The sequence below is a fragment of the Mobula hypostoma genome, chromosome 3 (assembly GCF_963921235.1).
Source record: "Mobula hypostoma chromosome 3, sMobHyp1.1, whole genome shotgun sequence".
Lineage (NCBI taxonomy): Eukaryota > Metazoa > Chordata > Chondrichthyes > Myliobatiformes > Myliobatidae > Mobula > Mobula hypostoma.
The window spans coordinates 203,600,335-203,619,544 of NC_086099.1; the positions used below are offsets into that span (position 1 = coordinate 203,600,335).

General features: G+C 42.5%; 1 protein-coding gene across 4 annotated transcripts in view; it reads right to left on the reverse strand.

Annotated features, from left to right (window-relative positions):
* wdr37 (WD repeat domain 37) overlaps positions 1–16,984 on the reverse strand; it is a 143,288-nt gene extending 126,304 nt beyond the window's left edge. For all 4 annotated transcript variants that reach the window (XM_063044389.1, XM_063044387.1, XM_063044388.1 and 1 more), the window contains exon 1: positions 16,909–16,984. The gene's annotated coding sequence lies outside the window, so the exon portion shown is untranslated. The remainder of the gene's footprint in view (positions 1–16,908) is intronic.
* Positions 16,985–19,210: the final 2,226 nt, after the last annotated feature.

Below are 19,210 nucleotides of genomic sequence, written 5' to 3' on the forward strand. Positions count from 1 at the left end.
TTGCAGGTGGAAGGTAGCTAGGCAACTGTCAGAAAAGGGAAAGGGAATAAGCAGCTAGTGCAGAGTATCTCAGTGGCCCTTCCCCTCAATAATAAATACGCTGCTTTGGATACTGTTGGAGGGAAAACAACCTACCAAAGGGAATCCAAAGCAATTAAGTCTCTGGCTCAGTGGCTAATAAGGGAAAGGAGAAGAGGAATGCAGTAGTGATAGGGGATTCCATAGTTAAAGGAATAGGCAGGAAATTCTGTAGACATCTGGATGGTATGTTGCATCCCAGGTGCCAGAGTCAGGGATGACGCAGATCAGGTCGACAGCATACAGAAGGGAGAGGGCGAACAACCAGAGTCCTATTACATATTGGTACCAACAACACAGGTGGGAAAAGTGAGGAGATCCTGAACAGAGAATATATGGAGTTAGGTAGAAAGCTGAAAAGCAGAACCTCCAAGGTAGAAATTTCCGGATTGCTACCAGTGCCACACACCAGTGAGGGCAAAATCAAGATAACTTGGCAGATGAATGTGTGGCTGAGGAATTCATGCAGGGGACAGGTTTCAGATTTATGGATCATTGGGATCTCTTTTGGGGAAGGAATGACCTGTACAAAATGAACGGGTTACACCTGAACTTGAGGGGGACCAAAATCCTTGCAGGCAGGTTTGCTAGCATTGTTGGGGAAGGGTTTAAATTAACTTGGCAGGGAGATAGGAACTAGAGTGGTAGAGCTGAGGATAGAGCAGTTGGTAATCAAATTCATCCAGTGTGTATTGAGACTGTGAGGAAGCACAGGCAAATGATATGGCAAAATTGCAGTCAGTAGGATAAGTTGAAGCGTAACATGGGGGCAAAATCAAAAAGGGTGATAAATACAGGTGCCACGATAGAGTAGTAGTTAGCACGACACTATTACAGATCAGGGTGTTCTGGAGTTCAGAGTTCAATTTCAGAGCCATTCTGTAAGGAGACTGTACATCCTCCACATGGAATGCATGGGTTTTCCCCTGGTCCTCTTGTTTCCTCCCAAAGTTCAAAGACATACTGGGTAGGTTAATTGGTCATTGTAAATTGTCCCGTGATTAGTTTCGGGTTAATTGGGTTTGTTGGGGGTTACTGGGGCAGCGTGGCTCAAAAGGCCAGAAGAACCTACTCTGCACTGTATAGCTAAAGAAAATAAAAATATCTGAATGCACACGGGATGTAGAATAAGGTAGATGATCTTGTAGCGCAGTATGACATTGGCAGAAATGATATTGTAGGCATCACTGAGTTGTGGCTGAAAGAAGATCACAATTCAGAGATTAACATCCAAGGATACATATTGTATCAAAAGGACAGACAGAGGGAGGTGGGCAGCTCTGTTGGGAAAAATTGAAATCAAATCCTTAAGAGGAGGAGACATAGGATCAGAAGATACAGCATCTTTGTGGGTAGAGTTAAGAAACTGCAAGGGTAAAAAGACCCTGGTGGGAGTTATATACGGGCCTCTGAACAGTAGCCAGGATGTGGGGATACAAAGTACAGGTTTCCCCCGCCATTCGAAGGTAGAGCGTTCCTATGAAATGGTTCGTAAGCCGGAATGTCGTAAAGCGAAGAAGCAATTACCATTTATTTATATGGGAAAATTTTGTGAGCGTTCGCAGACCCAAAAATAACCTACCAAATCATGCCAAACAACACAAAACCTAAAATAACAGTAACATATAGTAAAAGCAGGAATGATATGATAAATACACAGCCTATATAAAGTAGACAACAGGAATTCTGCAGATACTGGAAATTCAAGCAACATACATCAAAGTTGCTGGTGAACGCAGCAGGCCAAGCAGCATCTATAGGAAGAGGCACAGTCGACGTTTCAGAGTGAGTCACTCTTCCTTCAGTTAGTCCTGACGAAGGGTCTTGGCCTGAAACGTCGACTGCGCCTATATAAAGTAGAAATACTTCTTACAACAATTGCCTGCACAGATCTCCATAGCGAAAATCTCACGCAAGCGCTGTTGGCATAAATGCGCTCTCCAGTAACCTTTAAAGTATGAAGCTGCCAAACCATACCAAATAACACGTAAAAATACACAGCCTATATAAAGTAGAAATAATGTATGTACAGTGCAGTATCGCTTACCGGAATTGGGAAGACATCGAGCACACTGATGATGGTGTGTTAGACTGAGTCGTCGCAGGCTGGGTGGTGCAGTGGCCCCCACCCTCCGCGCCGCCGACCCGATACATTACCGCGAAGCACGCAGGGGTAGCCGGGAGGCACACAGCACATCTTTAAGAAAAAAGCCGAAATAAACATGCTAATTAATTAGGTGCTGCACGGCACATAAATGTCGGCGCAGATCAGAGGCGATTGCCGATCGCATCAGCACAGATCTGGGGCGACAATTACGTGCTAGGCGGCACCTAATTAATTAGCATGTTTATTTCGGCTTTTTTCTTAAAGATGTGCTGTGTGCCTCCCGGCTACTGCTGCATTCTCCACGAATTGGTAGAGTACCTGTCCGGGGCCCGGGGGTTGGGGTGGTGGGACACGGGGGTGTCATCTGATCGTCGATCAGGGCAGGCAGCTCATCTTCTCCTATGACTGCCTGCCTCGATGTCAAAGGTCGAGGTTCGTTGTTTGCTGTGGCTGATGCGGAAGGCTTGCTTGACTGCTGAGCCTCATGCATTTTTCTATCATACAGCTGTTTGTAAGCACTCAAAACATCCTGCAAATATCCCCTAAACCTACGTACCCTTTCAAAATTAAAGTCGTACTTTATCATTGCAGCGAAAATCTCACGCAGTTGCTTCACGTTCAGTTCCTGGACGACTTTACTCTCGCTACTGCATTTAGTTTCGATTGTTATTCTTTCCTCTTCCAATTGCATCAGCACTTCATCTATCAGTTCTTGGTCATGGGATGCCAAAACCTCTTCAACATCATCTTCGTCAGCTTCCACAAGCCAAGCTCACTTTGTCCTTGCTTTGTTCACCACGATCGAAACACTTAATTATGTCTAGTTTTACACTAAGTGTAACACCCTTACGAGCTCTTTCAGGCTTTTACAACACCTTAGAACTCATCTTGCTAATGGCTGCTCAATGCAACGTGTTTAAGCAATGCCGTTCCGAATCCGGGGTGCTCGCTGCCTTTTATCACGCGCTGCCTTTCTTCGTAACAGTGAAAACACCTTCTGAAAGCGAAAACAGGGTACTAATGTAGGTCTTTCGTAATAGTTAGGTTTCGTAAAGCGAACATTCGAAAAGCGGGGGACACCTGTACAACAGGAGATAGAAAATGTATATAAAATAGTCAATGTTATGATAGTTATGGAGGATTTCAATTTGCAGGTAGATTGGGAAAATCAGATTGCTGCTGGATCCCAAGAGAAGGAATTTATAGAATGCCTTTGGGATTGCTTTTTAGAGCAGTATGTGCTGGAGCCCACCAGGGAAAAGGCAATTCTGGGTTGGGCGTCGTGTTACGAACCATATCTGATTAGGGAACTTAAAGTAAAGGAACCCTTTGGAGGCAGTGATCACAATATGACAGAACTCACCCTGCAGTTTGAGGGGGAGAAGCTAAAAATCAGAAGTATCAATCTTGTTGCTGTTGTTGAGTAACGTCGAGTCATCGTTGACTCATGGCGACCCTATGATAGTGTAGGTCTCCATAGGGTTTTCGTGGCAAGATACGCAAGTAGATTGCCAGGCCTTTCTTCAGCACAGATTCTGCTGCTGCCCGGGCTGGGACCCGGCCAGATTCGAACTTAGGCCCATTTGCCTCCAAGTTCAGTGCTGATACCACTATAGTCCTGACGAAGAGTTCCGGCCCAAAACGTTGACCGATCTTTTCCACGGATGCTGCCCGACCTGCTGAGTTCCTCCAGCGTGTTGTGAGAACAGTCGTTGCTATTTCTAAGGAGAAGGTGCCTGGGAAGCTGAAAGGTCTAAAAGTAGTTAAGTCACCTGGACCAGATGGCGTACACCCCAGGGTTTTAAAAGCTGCGGCTAAAGAGATTGTAAATGGATTGCAATGATCTTCAAGTATCACTAAGATCTGGAATAGTTCCAAATGGCTGAAAAATTGCAAATGTTACTGCACTCTTTAAAGGGGGGGGGAGCAAAAGAAAGGAAACTATAGGCCAGTTAGCCTAACTTCAGTGGTTGGGAAGATGTCCATTTATTGAGGATAAGATTTCAGGGTACTTGGAGGCACATGACAAAATAGGTCAAAATCAACATGGCTTCCCTGAGAAATCTTGCCTGACAAATCTGTTGGAATTCTTTGAGGAATTAACAGGCAGGATAAACAAAGGAGAATCAGAAAGAAGGGTTTTCCACAAAAACAGTGTTTTCCCCACAGACTGTGTAGATGGAACTAGAAAAAAAATTATGAACAACACGCTTATAAAAGGGTCAATGATTAACTAACATCTTTGTATAGCATCGCCTAATCTATCAAGAACCAACTGTATAACTGCTTGAAAGAACTAAGACTTGCTCATTTTGGGTTAAGTTTGTCTCTCCCGCCCCCCCCACCCCCCCACCATTGTCTTTGCCTGTCTGCAACTGACTTCTGTGACCAAGCATGAGTCATGTAAAGAAACAGAACAAGAAACAGTATAAGAAGGAACTGTAAGAAAGCAGGAGACTCAGTTTTGGTGGAGAGCACTGTGCTTTCTCATAACTGCTCTCTTGCCACCGAGATAATAAAAGAAGGATTTCACTGTTAACAGTCAGTGTGCTCAAGTTATTTACAACAGGATGAGCTGCCAGAGGAAGTGAAATAGGTGGATATAATTACATTGTTTAGAACACATTTAGGTGAATACATGTATAGGAAATGCTTAGGGTTTGGGTCTACAAGACACAAGCCAGGAGGGTGATAGAATACTCTCTACTTTCCCAGATGAGTGCCGCTACAATAGCATGCAAGAAGCTGAACATCATCTAGAACACAGCAACCCACTTGACTGTTAAATACACTTTCATTGTTTTTGCTCATAGTTTGTAATGACTGTGTACCATCTATAAAATGCACTGCAATTTCTTGCCAAAACAAGTCTAACAGCATCTCTCAAAGCTATAGGTTGTATCACGGATGACAGGCACATCAGACACTACCAGGTGGATGCTCCTTTCCAAGCCACATACCCTTCTGATACTGGGGGTAAATGAATCAGTATCCGATTTAACATCACCAGCATATGTCATGAAATTTGTTAACTTTCTGGCAGCAGTAGAATGAAATACATGATAAATAAATAGGAAAAAAAGTTACATTAAATGTATATATGTCTATTATGTAGTTACGTTAAAAGAAGTAGTGTAAAAACACAAATAAACAAGTAGTGAAGTAACATTCATGGGTTCAATGTCCATTTATGAATCAGATGGCAGAGGGGAAGGAGCTGTTCCTGAATCGCTGAATGTATGCCCTCAAGCTTCTGTACCTCGCTGCCGAGAGTAACAGTGAGAAGAGAGCTTGTCCTCTCCAGGAGCATCTCCTGGAACTCATTCTACAGTAAACACCCAACAGCATTGTGGGAACACATTCACCACATAAAAGTGGTAGTTTGGGAATGCAGTTCAATAGCAGCACCACCTCTAGGGCAGATGCTCTTACACATGATGACTGGATCCCAAAAAATGAACACACAGAAGATTACAGTTAATTGCCACACACTGGGACCAGTTCATTTTGGCCCAATTAAGTGGTTACCCCAATTAGCCGAAATTTCAATGTAATAGTTAAAAAGGTTTAAAAGTACACATGCAAGTACACGCAACTGATGCCAGTTAGAAACTGTTCAGCAACAATCTACTGCACTAATTAAGTGGCAGAGAGTCTCAAGCTAATGAAAGGAATCCTCAATTCTAGAGTAGATTTTATTCTTTAAGAGTTGTCCCAAATAAGTGGCTGCTCTGATTAACCAATGACCTAATTAACCAGAATGCACTGTATTTGTGTAAAAGAAAAAGCAGAAATTCAGTTCCTTGCACTCACTCTGCCATTTAATAAGATCATAGCTGATCTTTTTACTGCAGAGGCACTATACCAACACCGTACTTCCTTCATGTCCAAAAATCTATCACTCACACAGCTTCTAAAGCACTCTACAACACTTACTGGCAAACTGGCAGAATAAGGGTAGGGTCAGCAACCACAGGCCATTCAATTTTAGCTCAGTTTTGGGAAACATTTTGAAAAGATTTATCAGGGATATAATTAAGTCATTTGATAGAAAATTGATAAAGGAATGACACACTTGAAGAAGATAATACCTACAATGAATGTAAGTACATTAACCTCCACATAATTTGATACAGGGGCACATGACAGGTTTACCACACATGGCATAAAACTGAGGATTGCTGTGAACTGCCAAGAAATGAGTGAGAAGGTGGAAAGTGGCTCAAAATATAAACAAACTGGTGGAATACCAGACCAAACAATGTTTAACACAGAGAAGTACGAGTACGATGACATTTGACAGGAAGAATGAGAGGCAAATTAAATGATACTGTTCTAAAACGGGTACAGAAGCAGAGGTCCATCTATGCACAAAGCATTGAAACTGCCACGGCAGGTGCAGAAAACAGTTAATAAGGCATTCTGGACTTGATCAACTGAGGTAACGGGTATTAGAGCAGAGAAGCCATGTTGAACTTTTATAAAACATTATTTGGTCCTCATCTGAAGAGAATTTGTTCAGCTCAGTTGCCATATCATCAGACAGATGTGTAACCATGAGAGGGGGCCCAGAAAAGATTGACAAAGATGCTTCCTAGGATGAGAGACTGCATTTACAAGAGGAGATCAGAAAGACTAATTATGAGAAGGATGAGGAGAGGCTTGATGAAAGTATCTCATGAGGTTGTCTGGATCTTGTGGGTAGTGATAGATTGTTCCCTCTGGTGAGCATTTTAAAGGATAGAGATTACAAAACAATTAATAGCAACATGAGGAAATACTTTGTTTTATGCAGTGTGTGGCTGGAATCCAAAATCTGCTGTGTGCACAGATAGCAGAAACAGGTTCTTTCTCAGCCTCGAGGGAATTTCTTAAGTATACAGTATTGTACAAAAGTTTTAGGCACCCTAGATCTTGTATACAAATTTTGTTTTAGATGTTTATTTTTTGTTTTCTGCATTAGTGTGTCAGTAGAAAAGAGCAAGTTTTAAATTTACAAACATTCTTTTTCCAAAAAACTAAATGTTAGAGAATTTTTTGTATTTCATTAAATAAAATAACATATTAAGTAATAGTCCACTTCTCAAATAAAAAACCTGATTACTTTGTAAGTATATAGCCCAGTGCATAATTAAGCAAAGATAACAAGCATGTGCAAATGATCAATGACAAAATGAGTTGAATGAACTAAACTATTAACTGAAACACAAATAGATATAGAAGGAATCAAACTGGCAAAAGGAAAACCAAGCAAAAAGGTAAGGATGTGGCAGTTTAACCTTCAAATCATAAGACCATAAGATATAGGAGCAGAATTAGGCCATTTGGGCCATGGAGTCTGCTGCAGCATTTCATCATAACTGACCCACTTTCCTCTCAGCCCCAAACTCCTGCCTTCTCACCGTATCCCTTCATGCCCTGACCAATCAAGAATCTATCAACCTCTGCCTTAAGTATACATAAAGACTTGGCCTCCATAGCTGTCTGTGGCAAAAAATTCCAGATTCACTCCTCTCTGGGAAAAGAAATTCCTCCTCATATCCGTTCTAAAAAGATACTCCTCTATTGTGGGGCTGTGTCCACGAGTCTTAGACTCTCCTACCATAGGAAACATCGTCTCAACATCAACTCTCTCAAGGCCTTTCACCATTCAATAGCTTTCAATGAGGTCACCCTCATTCTTCTGAATTATTGTGGATACAGACCCAGAGGCATCAAACGCTCTTCATATGACAAGCCAGTCAATCCTGGAATCATTTTCCTGAACCTCCTTTGAACCCTCTCCAGTTTCAGCACATCCTTTCTAAAAAAAAAGTGGACAAAAACCACTCACAATACTCCAAGTGAGGCCTCACCAGTGCTTTATAAAGTCTCAATGGTACATCCCCACTTTTATATTCTAGTCCTCTTGAAATGAATGCTAACATCGCATTTGCCTTCCTGACCAGATTCAACCTGCAAATTAACCTTTAGGGAATTCAGCGCAAGGACTCCCAAGTCCCTTTGCACCTCAGTTTTTTGTATTTTCTCCCCATTTAAAAAAGTAGTCTTTTTTTTCTACCAAAGTGCATGGCCATACATTTCCAACACTGTATTCCATCTGCCAGTTTTTCATCCATTCTCCTAATCTGTCTAAGTTCTTCTGTAGCCTCTCTGCTTCCTCAAAACTACCTGCCTTTCCACCCATCTTCACATCATCTGCAAACTTTGCAAAAAGCCATCAATTCTTCATCCAAATCATTGACATTTAAAGTAAATAGAATCGGTCCCAAGTCAGACCCCTGTGAAACACCATTAGTCATTGGCAGCCGACCAGAAAAGGCTCCCTTTATTCTCACTCTTTTGCCTCCAGCCAACCAGCCACTGTTTTATCCATGCTAGAATCTTTCCTGTGATACCATGGGCTCATAGCTTGTTAGGCAGGCTCATGTGTGGCACCTTGTCAAAGGCCTTCTGAAAATCCAAGAACACAATCAAAAATTCTCTTTTGTCAATCCTGCTTGTTATTTCTTCAAAGAATTCCAACAGAATTAGATAGACAGACAGATAGATAGATATACTTTATTGATCCCGAGGGAAATTGGGTTTCGTTACAGCCGCACTAACCAAGAATAGAGCATAAATATAGCAATTCGAAAACCACAAACAATCAAACAACAAAATGCAAACTATGCCAGATGGAAAATAAGTCCAGGACCAGTCTATTGGCTCAGGGTGTCTGACCCTCCACGAGAGGAGCTGCAAGTTCGATGGCCACAGGCAGGAACGACCTCCCGTGCCGCCCAGTGTTGTATCTCGGTGGAATATGGCTTAAGTCCAACAGTAAAAAGTTCAATATCCGGTCTACAAATACGTTCCTTGATCGTAATATGACCCGGATTGCACCATTTGTTGTTAACTAGAATAGTAAGCACCAAACTCCTTTACACTTACCGCTCTCAGTGCACTTCCGGTCAGCCCGAACGGTCTGGAAGCCGTCCATGGAAAAGATTTGACCAGGTATGTCCTCATGCAGCCCCGTTCCAGTGAAACACGTAACATTGGACTCCCAAAATATTCTCTGACGCCTGACTAGCGCCGTGAACTCGTCCATATGTCCATTTTATTACCCACCGAACTCCTCTTCTCCATAAGTCTCTGTTGTCTCGACCCGGTCCTCTTTCCTCGACTTTGTGATCCCCCTCTGCATCCTCTGTGTGTTTTCCTCCAGATTTCAGCAGGGCTGTCCGCCGCTCTGCTCGCTAAACCGGCCGGCATAAGTGCAAGCAGCTGGTCCCTGGAATAAACGATGCGACCATGCTTCTGTCCCGCTAACGAGACGTGTCAGGATGTAACTATTTCCAGCGCTAAAAACCCAAATAAAACTCTCTCTACCAGCATGTTAGAGAGGGTGTAGCTTCGACGTATTACCGTGAAAAAAAATACAAAAAATAACATAAGTTAAAAAGAAAGAAGAAAGAAGTAAGAATACTGATCGGAACGGCTTTAACAGGCTGCATACACGACCGGCGCATGCGCACTAAATTCCTTGTGGAAACCATGTTGATTACGACCTATTTTATCATGTGCTTCCAAGTACCATGAACCTTATCCTTAATAATCAACCCCATCTGCCTAACCACAAACAAATATTACACCATGGTGAGAGTGAGCAGAACAACAAGACACATCCTGCATCAGCAATGTCTCTCCCAAGCAGAAGTTTCACAGCATACTGGAGTTTCAAGATGTGCTGTCCAAGCTCTTCCAAGAAGCACAAAGAAACACGCAAGGTTGAGAACAAAAAATCTCGTGGTCAGCCACAAAAACTGAGCGCAGCAGATGAGAGATATATCAAACCGACATCCCTTCTGAAGCAGAGCAAATCCAGCACTCCCATCTCCTCTGAACTCAAGGAAACTATTGGAACCCAAGTACATCCTTCTAAAGCCGAGAAGTCTTGTCAAAAGTGGTCTTCATGGAAGAGTTGCCACCAAAAAGCCATTTCTATGAAGTGAAAACAAAGCCAGGAGACTCATCTATGCATAAAATCACAAGGACTGGGGTGCTGAACAACGGCAGCAAGTGCTCCAAATTGACAGTCAAAATTTGAAATTTTTAGCTCAAACAGGTGGCAGTTTGTCTGCAGAAAAGCTGGAGAACGCAACACGGATGAATGTCTGTGACCAATAGTGAAGTACGGCAGAGATTCCCTGCAGGTTTGGGGCTGCATTTCTGTGAACGGAGTTGGTGATCTGGTCAGAATTAATGCAATCCTCATTGCTGAGAAGTAAAGCAGATTCTCATCCATCACACAATACTACCAGGGAAGTGTCTGATTGGTCCCAACATCATTCTGCAGCAGGACAATGGCCCTAAACACATGGCCAAGGTCAGAAAGGACTACCTTCAGCAAAAAGAAGAGAAAGGAATTCTGCAACAGATGGCATGGCCTCCACAGAACGCTGCTCTCAACATCGTCAATGCTGTCTAGGTTTACCTGGAGAAACAGAAGCAAACAGGACAGTAGAAGTCTGCAGAACTGTAGCAAGTTCTCCAAGGTGCTTGTAACAGCCTACCAGCTGATTTTTAAAAAAATAAAACTGCATGATAGTGTATCTAAGAGAATTGAAGCTGTTTTTAAAGGCAAAGAGTGGACACACCAAATATTGGTTTTTTTTTACTGTTTACTGCTCTTTATGGTATTCTTTGATAATTAGAAAGTTTTCATTATTTTTGAAAGCATCTTTATTTTACAGAATGTTTTTGCATGTGCCTAAGTCTTCTGCACAGTACTGTATGCAGAGGAGATCTATATAAAGCCACAGAGAAAGGAAAAAGGGAGTAGAACAATTAAATTGCTCCATTAAGAGTGCAGGCTCAAACAAGATGGAAGGAATTCCCCCCCTTTGGTGCTGTTAACTATTCTATGATATTATATTATGTAGAAGATAAATAAAAAAGATACAAAATTAAAATCATGACTGTGTCAGTCAACTCATTGATAATGAGAGTATTCTGACAAGCTTCATCAGGGAAGCTTAGAACATAATCAGAATCATTATCACTGACATGTGATGTGAAATTTGTTAACTTAGCAGCAGCAGTTCAATGCAATACATAACCTAGCAGAGAGCAATAATAATAATAAAATAAAACATAATAAATAAATCAATTACATATATTGAATAGATTTTTTTAAATGTACAAAATCAGAAATACTGTATATTAAAAAAGTGAGGTAGTGTCCAAAGCTTCAAAGTCCATTTAGGAATCGGATGGCAGAGGAGAAAAGTCTGTTCCTGAATCGCTGAGTGTGTGCCTTCGGGCTTCTGTACCTCCTACCTGATGGTAACAGTGAGATAAGGGCATGCCCTGGGTGCTGGAGGTCCTTAATAATGGACCCTGCCTTTCTGAGACACCGCTCCCTAAAGATGTCCTGGGTACTTTGTAAGCTAGTGCCCAAGATGGAGCTGACTACATTTACAACTTTCTGCAGTTTCTTTCAGTCCTGTGCAGTAGCCCCTCCATACCAGACAGTGATGCAGCCTGTCAGAATGCTCTCCACAGTACAACTATAGAAGTTTTGAGTGTATTTGTTGACATGCCAAATCTCTTCAAACTCCTAATAAAGTAATGCAAGACTAGTCAAAAATAAGACAATTATGTAGTTTACAACTACATTCCTTTGTTATGCTCTCAGGGCTTAAGACTACAACAAAACTTCAGATTAACATTTACTTGAAATACCAAGTGCACTTGGTCGCAGCATAATGTGATAAAAGAAACTTGAAATGAGGACAAGTAGCAGGGCAGCAAGGCATTGCTGGAATGCACACAAACGATGTGCACATGCAACTGTGCCAACAGAGAATTATAAAATATAACAAGCATTTAAGCCGATAAAACTCTTTGTACAATATGTAGTCACTAAATCCCCAAATTGCTAATAATCCTTCAGATATAAAACTAAAAGCCAGATTTCTAATATTTCTGTCAATGCAATATGGAGATCATTGATTATTTTAATGACATTCTCAATATATGACAAGAAAAGATAAAAGCCATCGCTTTCTGAGCTCACAATTTCAAAATCAAATATTTACAACTTTGAATTCATGGATGTGATGACATTGTTAATCACAAAGGTTAAAAAGGACACAACTGAAAAATGAAAGATTACATGTTGTGCTTGGACCAAAAAGAATGTGACATTCACATGATAATCAACCTTAATTACAGCAGATGGAGCCAAAAAAAATAGGAGTACGGGTAGCCTAGCCTGCCCTGCATTCAATATGATTATGGCCTATCCATGCAGTCCTTAGCTTCTCCCCTGTGCCATTTCTCCTTACCCCTTCAATTCACTCCTCAGCCTATCAAATATTTATCGACCTCCAATTCAAATAGTTCTGATAATCCAGTTTCCGCTATATGCTGGTGCCACTCTCTATGGGGAGTAATTTGATATAACTGAGTTCTAAACGACCGACCCTTTATCTTGCAGTTATGACGCTTTTATCAAGACTTTAGCACTAGTAAGGACATCCCCACATCTACTCCTGGTGTATCTCAGGCGATTCTAAGGCTCAGCCTCAGCCATTCCTTCTGCTTTGATGACTAGAATCACACATAATTTGCACAGTGACACCTAACCAGAGCACTTTTACAAACTGGGCTTAAATTTGAGCCTCACCTGATTATGATAACACCATGCTGAAAGATATGCCATCTGGACTCTCCTTTGAAAAAACAGATAACTAGAAACCATAATTCCTTTCTGCATGCAGTAACTGTTTACTGCATCATCATCCTGAAGCCTAGTTGGGGGGCCCACAAAAATCTGAGAAACTAGGAAAATTTACTTTACAAGATAAATCACAAGGATTGCTTGCACTGTGACTGTTTTGTTAAGACCAGATCCATGCAGTTCCCACATGCAGCTGCCAGCAGAGATCGCAGTTGACAAGTCCTTATTGCTAGAAATCAAAGAAAGCTGCCTCAGACTTAAAGATCTTTCTCCATGGAACCTTGAGTATAACGGCATAAGAGGCTGCCATAGAGTCAATGAAAACATGGAAGGAGGAGAAGTCATGCCTTCAGCGTGTAGGACCACACCATCACCCCTCAGCCATTCTCAACACTGATCGACACCTGTGACAAAAGTGGTGCCAGCCATTGTGAGACTGGGGCTCATCACCATGCAGAGATCATGGCATGCACTGCGATGAATACAAGTATCAGGAACTCAGCAATGTTATGTGAAATATGCAAAGCATTGAAAAGTCAATCAGATACAGACAGCTGCAGTTCCAGGACCAACTGAGAAGCCTTCAATTCACATCTCCCTGCCTAAATGCTGCAGAATTCACTCCTCATTAGACCAGTAGCTGATAAACAAGAATTGCACAGCATCATTGCAATCTCTGCCGTCTGTGAATCACCTGGAGAAATTTGCACTGCACTTGGGTGAATTGTGCCCAGAAGTACACAGTCTAAGTTGCCAAGAGAGGAGATTTACACCAGACATGAATTTTAAAAAGGCTTCTATGCCGTGTTTGTATATTAAAAAGGCATAAATGGAACCAATTTCCAGGCTAATTATTCAGATTCATGTTCCAGAATATCTAACACTGAAGCATTTCACCGCTACATGTACAAAGCAAAACAACCAGTTTGCACACAGGAAACTCTCACAGCCTATACTGTGATAATGATCTCATTTGCTGATGTTATTTGTTGAATCAGTACTGCTTGGAACGTCAAGAAATAACTGCTGTTGTACTTCAAAATAAAGCTGCAAACTGATTTTCAAATATGTGTGGGCTAATCATACTGCAGATATTGACAAATTAAAAGCAATGCTTGATTACAGTCTAAACTAAAACATTTTGCTCATCTACGTTAATCCCATCCATTCGCTCTAGGACTACATCCTATGCTCATCTATTTAAGCATCTAATGTAAACACCATTTTTAAAAATGTGGTAAATGCACCACCTTTGGCATTGGAGACGTGACAATGTGATACTGTGTAAATATATTAACTCCAAAATCCCCTTTTAAATCTCCTACCTCTTAGTTTAAAGCTATGTCTTCTTGTTTTGATACCCATAAGATGGGTAGCAGGTTCTATCTACTCTATCAATGTCTGTCATTTTCATACTCATTGAAAGGTGGGAACCCCTGGCCTAAGCTCACTCAGTACAGATTGCTTCAATTCTCTTTGACAGGGTCACAGAGAGACAAACATAGGAATGAGTATACAGCAGTCCAAACCAATCACCCATCCGTGCATCTCAAACTCTACCTGCTCCACTCACGAAAGAACATGCAGATCTTGGATCAATTTCTTTGATCACCTCAGAATCAGAGAATTCCAGTTAAAACCAAGTCATCTGCACAGGATCAAAAGTGGCAGCAGAGGGTTGTCAGCTCAGCCAGTTCCATCGGGGATGCAAGTCCCAACAACATGGAGGACATCTTCAAATGTCAGTGCCTCAAGAAGACAACATCCATCATTAAGGATCCTCACCACCCAGGATATGTCTTTTCTCATTACTACCATCAAGGAGCCTAAAGACCCTATTTTTTTTTTTAGGAACAGCTAATGTTTTAGAAACAATTTCTTCCCCTCTGCCAACAGATTTGTGAACGGTTCATGAATGCCACCTCACTATTCCTCTTTTGCACTTTTTTTATATACTGTTCTCATTGCCTGATTAAAACAACCGGCATAATCAAAGACCTCACCCACCTCAGACATTCCCTCTTCTTCCTTCTCCAAATAGGGCAGGAGATAGAAAAACCTGACAGACTTGGCCTCACAATCTCATTATGGTCTTGCACTTGATCGTTTACCTGCACTGAACTTTTCCCAGTCACTTTTACACTTTATAGGCATTGTTATTGTTTTACCTTATTCCAGTTCAATGCACTGTGCAGCAATGATTTGACCTGTATGAACAGTACACAAGACAAGCTTTTCACTGTTTCTTGATACACGTGGTAACAATAAACCAATGCCACAAGTCCCGGCAACAACCTTGTGAACTTTCTCTGTACTCCTTCAAGCTTATTTATTCCGTTCCTGAGGAGAGGGGACCAGAACTGCACACACACCCTAAATTTAGCCTCACCAACATTGTATATAACTTCAACACATCTTCCTAACTCCTGTACTCAATACCTTAATTTATGAAGGCCAATGTGCTGAAAGCACTCATTATAACCTGAGATAGTTGTGTCTATCCATCTGTGATGCCACTTTCAAGGAAATATAGATCAGTATTCACAGGTCCCTTTGCTCTATGGCGTACCTCAGAGTCCGACCATTCATTCTTACCCTAGTTTGTTCTCCCAAAGTGAAACACCTCATATTTGTCTGCACCAAATTCTATCTGCCATTTTTCAACCCATTTTCCCAACTGGTCCAGATCTCACTGCAAGCTTATATAGCCTTTCTTGCTGTCCATCACTGTTTCCCTCTACGCTCTGCAGGTGTGCGACCGTGCAGTAACTGAAATGCTCTCATGCACACAGCGCAGCTGGAATTAGTCGCAGCTAGAAGCTTACAAAACACAGAAGATTTCCTTTGTATTTCATTATACCCTCCAATTAATAAATACTAATGTATGTGATCTTTCCATTTTCATTTTAAATATTCATAGTATGCACATAACACAAAAAAAATTCAAAGTGCCGCACAATTTTCAGATCCTGTAAAAATTTCTTGCTCAGAGCAATGGTTGGTCTGCGCAATTGTAAAAAAAATTGGAGGAAATGCTGCTTTCAAATATGCCCCCAAACCTAGCAGCATACAGAAATTTGCTGATCCAGCTTACCACACTATCACCTAAATAATTAACACAGATGCTCAACAGACACATGAAAAGTTGGAAAGATATTCCCTTTTGGAAACTCTACCCAAGGTTGGTAAATTCTCGGAAACCCTTGAACTTACTTACTCCTACCACCAACTCCACAGCTCCCAACAGCGTAACTCAAATCCTGTTATAGATGCCCAGACACATCTTGGCTCCGTCAAATATCAACCCTTTAACTAACTGAACGTTGTCTAAATAGGGTCAACATTTTTACAGCCCAAACACAGGCCACTAACTGACTGTCCCACCCGTTACCCGGACTACCTCCAGTGACTAGGTCATCCCACTCCACGCCTGTTGACCCTTATCTATCCCATTACACATCTATTAATCACCCTCGCTAACTGTTAACCCCCAGCCCTACCCCGATAGCCCACCCACACCTTGACCATTACTTATCCTGTACCACCCCAGTTCACTGTTATTCCGACCCACAACCGATACCTAGACCGTTCCCTCCCTCATCGCCCACCCCGGCGACCGTTCCCTCCCTCATCAACCACCCGACCGTCCGTTCGCTGCCTCATCACCGACCCCGCAGACAGCTCCCACCCCCGACAACCACCTCGCCGGCCGTTCCCTCCCTCATCAACCACCCGGCCGTCCGTTCGCTGAACCCTTCACCCACTCCGCTCACCGTTCCCATCTCTACCACCCACCCCGACGATCGTTCCCTCCCCCTCCCCGTCACCCACCCCGCCGATCGTTCCCTCCCCCCCGGTCTCACCCACCATGACAACCGCTCCCTCCCTCGTCACCCACCCGGCTGTCCATTCCCTCCCTTTTCACCCACCCCGTTAACCCGCCCCGCCGAACACTGTTCTCGGTCCCACCACTGTTCTTTTCTCCATTTCTCACCTCCCTTCAAAACGACATCCTGCAAACTCATCCGGGCTGCACTGCCGCGAAAGGTGAAAGGTCAGCTTCGGAAAGCTTGGGACCCGGCTGCGCATGTGCGGGGCCGGCGCCAACCGCACTGCGCATGCTCTTTCCTTGCCACTCTCAGTGCAGCTTCTGGCCAAGTTTCCTCTAAGTTTTTGAATAGTGATACCTGCAAACCGGAGATTTGAATGCCGGCTCAAAATAGTCTACCATTAGTAAAGCTGGTATCAATTGCTCTCCTTTTGCTTTGTGTCTGGTAAAAGTTGAGGGAAGTTTCAGAAGTGCTCGAGAAGGTAAAGACCAATGAGTAAAGGTAAAAAAGGGTAACTCGCGAAAAGAGGAAGACGAGAAGCGAAGCGGCAAACCGAGGGAACAGAAACGGAACACAGTCATTATTGGAAGACTTCACCTGAGGAGGGGAGTGAGGTGCAAGACAAAAGATTGCAATGCAGACATAGTTAACTGCAAATGCTGGAGTCTGAAGCCAACAAACGATCTGTCAGAGGAATTCAGCAGTTTGAACGGCATCTGTGGAGGGAAGGAAATTCCGGAGCAGAGTCTCGATCCCCACACATGCTGCTGGACCTGCTGAGATCCTCTCCGTGATTGTTTGTTAATGGAGATAGGTTAAACAGATAAGGATTATAAGACCATAGATACTGGAGCAGAATTGGGCTATTTGGCCCATCGAGTCTGTTCCGCTATTTCATCATGGGTGATCCAACTTTCCTGTCAGCCCCAATCTCCTGCCTTCTCCCCATATCTCTTCATGACCTGACCAATCAAGAATATCGGCCTTTACCTTAAATATACATACAGCTGCCTGTGGCAAAGAATTGCATAAATTCACCACCCTCTGGCTGAAAAAATTACACCTCATCTCCGTTCTAAAAGGATGTATCTCTATTCTGAGTCTATGTCCTCTGGTCTTAGACTCTCCCACGAAAGTAAACATCCAATCTATCAAGGCCTTTCACCATTCAATATGTTTCAATGAGGCCACCTCTCATTCTTCTGAATTCTAGTGAATACAGACTCAAAGCCATCAGACACTCTTCATATGACAAGCCATTCAAACCTGGAATCATTTCTGTGGACCTCCTTTGAACCCTCTCCAGTTTCAGAATGTCCTTTCTAAGATTAAGGGCCCAAAATTGGTCACAATACTCCAAAGTGAGGCATCACCAGTGTTTTATAAAGTCTCAACATTACATCCTTGCTTTTATATACTGGTACTCTTGAAATGAATGCTAAAATTGCATTTGCCTTCCTCACCACGGATTCAACCTGCAAACTAACCTTTAGTGAAGCCTGCACAAGGACTCCCAAGTCCCTTTGCACCTCAGTATTTTGTATTTTTTCTCCATTTAGAAAATAGTCAAGCCTTTCATTTCTTCTAGCAAAGTGCATGACCATACACTTCCTGACACTGCACTCCATCTGCCATTTTTTACCCAGTCTCCTCATCTCTCTAAGTCCTTCTGCAGCCTCTCTATTTCCTCAAAACTACCTGTCCCTCCATCTATCTTCATATCATCTGCAAATTTTACAAACAAAGCTGTCAATACTGTCATCCAAATCATTAACATATAACGTAAAAGGAATCTGTCCGAACACAGACCCCCGTGGAAATTCACTGGTCACTGGCAGCCAACTAGAAAAGGCTCCCTTTATTCTCACTCTTTGCCTCCTGCCACTGCTTTATCCATGCAAGAATCTTTACTATAATAACCATGGGATTGAAACTTGTTCAACGGTCTCATGTGTGGCACTTTGTCAAAGGCCTACTGAAAATCCAAATATACAACATCATTAGATTCTCCTTTGTCTATCCTGCTTGTTACTTCTTCAAAAAATTGCAACAGATTTGTCAGGCAAGATTTTCCCTTGAGGAAACCATGCTGACTACATCCTATTTTATCACGTGCCTCCAAGCACACCGAAGCCACATCCTTATAATTGACTCCAACCACTGAGGTCAGACTAACAGACCAATAGTTTCCTTTCTTCTGCCTCTCTCCCTTCTTGAAGAGTGGAGTGACATTTGCCATTTTCCAGCCTTCCCGAACCATTCCAGAATCTAGTGATTCTTGAAAGATGCCACCACAATCCCTTCAGCCAGCTCTTTGGGGTGGACACCATCTGGTCCAGGTGATTTACACCCCTTCAGACTTTTCAGTTTCCCAAAAACTATCTCTCTAATTATGGTATCTTCACACACTTCCTAGACCCCTAACACCTGGAACTTCCACCATACTGCTGGTGTCTTTCACAGTGA